The following is a 2300-nucleotide window of genomic DNA, read 5'->3' as shown; positions in this document are numbered from 1 at the left end:
AAAAAAAAAAAAAAATCATATTTAATCTATACTTTAAGACATGAAATTTTGTATTCTCACTTTCAGCTGGGATTCCTAGTCACTTAAGAGAGTCATTCTTTTTCTTCGAAACAGGATCTATCTCTTATCGCCCAGGCTGGAGGGGAGTGGCTCTATCTCAGCTCGCTGCGGCCTTGACCTCCCAGGCTCAAGAAATTCTCCCACCTCAGCTTCCTGAATAGCTGGGAACAGGTGCACGCCACCGCACCAGACTTTTTGAAGAGGCAGGGTTTTACCATATTGCCTAGGCTAGTCCCTAACTCCTGGGCTCAAGTGATCCTCCCACCTGGACCTCCCAAAGTGTTGGGATTACAGGTGTGAGGCATCACACCTGACCCTGGGAGTAATTCTTGACTCCTCCTGTTACCAGAAAGGGGTCCCAATCCAGACCCCAGGTTCCAAGAGAGGGTTCTTGAATCTTGGGCAAGAAAGAACTGGGGTGAGTCCATGGTGCAAAATGAAAGCAAGTTTATCAGAGAAATAAATAATCAAAAGAATGGTTACTCCATAGGCAGAGCAGCCTTGAGGGCTGCTCGTTGACTATTTTTATGGTTATTTCTTGATTACATGCTAAACAAGGGGTGGATTATTCATGAGTGTTCAGGGAGGTGGTGGGCAATTCCTGGAACTGAGGGTTCCTCCCCTTTTAGACCATCTAGAGTAATTTCCTGATGTTGCCATGGCATTTGTAAACTGTCATGGCACTGGTGGGAGTCTTTCAGCATATGAATACATTATAATTATAAATAAATATAATGAGCAGTGAGGATAACCAGAGGTCACTTTCATTACCATTTTGCTGGCTTCTTTACTGCATCCTTTTATCAGCAAGATCTTTGTGACCTGTATCTTATGCTGACCTCCTATCTCATCCTGTGACTGAGAACCACTTGGGAATGCAGTCCAGCAGGTCTCAGCCTTATTTTTTTATTATTTTTTGTGATGGAGTCTCGCTCTGTTGCCCAGGCTGGAGTGCAATGGTGTGATCTCAGCTCACTGCCTCCTGGGTTCAAGCTATTCTCCTGCCTTAGCCTCCTGAGTAGTTGGGATTACAGGTGCCCACCACTATGCCTGGCTAATTTTTGCAATTTCAGTAGAGATGGGGTTTCACCTTATTGGCCAGGCTGCTCTTGAACTCCTGACCTCAAGTGATCTGCCCGCCTCAGCCTCCTAAAGTTCTGGGATTACAGGCATGAGCCATTGCACCTAGCCAACTCAGCCTTATTTTACCCAGCCCCAATTCAAGATGGAGTCGCTGTGGTTCAAATGCCTCTGACATTGCCTCTCTCAAGTTACATTATCTTGACAGAGTCTTTTAAGCTCTGCTCTCATGTTTTTCTTTTTCCTTTTTTTGGAAATTATTTCAAGCTTATAAGAAAAGTTGCAAGAATAGTTTTATAGTGAAAAGAATAGTTTTTCCTCAAACCATTTTTATTTATTTTTATTTTTATGTATTTATTTTTTTAAGACAGGGTTTCACCATGTTGTTCAGGCTGGTCTTGAACTCCTGACCTCAGATGATCCGCCTGCCTTGGCCTCCAAAGTGCTTCGAATACAGGCGTGAGCCACCACACCCAGCCACCATTTTTATTTTTATTTATTTATTTACTTATTTATTTTGAGATAGAGGCTTGCTCTGTCACCCAGGCTGGTGTGCAGTGGCATGATCTCAGCTTACTGCAACTTCCACATCCTGGATTCAAGTGATTCTCCTGCCTCAGCCTCCCGAGTAGCTGGGATTACAGGCATGCACTACCATGCCTAGATAATGTTTTGTATTTTTAGTACAGACAGGGTTTTACCATGTTGGCCTGGCTGGTCTCAAACTCCTAGCCTCAAGTAATCTGCCCACCTTGGCCTCCCAAAGTGCTGGGATTACAGGTATGAGCCAGTGTGCCAGCGTAATTTTTTCTTTTTCTTTTTTCTTTTTTAAAATAGGGCTCAAAGCCTTCTCCCACCTCAGCCTCCCAAGCAGCTGAGACTACAGGCACAGGCCATGACCCCCAGCTAATTTTTGTATTGTCTGTAGAGACGGGGTTTTGCCATGTTGGCCAGGCTGGTCTTGAAACTCCTGGGCTCACATCATCCTCCTGCCTCAGCCTCCCTGGTAGCTAGGATTACAGCACTTTGGGAGGGGGAGGCGGGTAGATCAGGAGGTCAAGAGATCGAGACCATTGTGACCAACATGGTGAAACCCTGTCTCTACTAAAAATGCAAAAATTAGCCAGGTGTGGTTGTGCATGCCTATAGTTCCAGCTACT

Source organism: Cebus imitator, unplaced genomic scaffold (genome assembly GCF_001604975.1).
Source record: "Cebus imitator isolate Cc_AM_T3 unplaced genomic scaffold, Cebus_imitator-1.0 Scaffold175, whole genome shotgun sequence".
Lineage (NCBI taxonomy): Eukaryota > Metazoa > Chordata > Mammalia > Primates > Cebidae > Cebus > Cebus imitator.
This window is presented reverse-complemented; position numbering follows the sequence as displayed.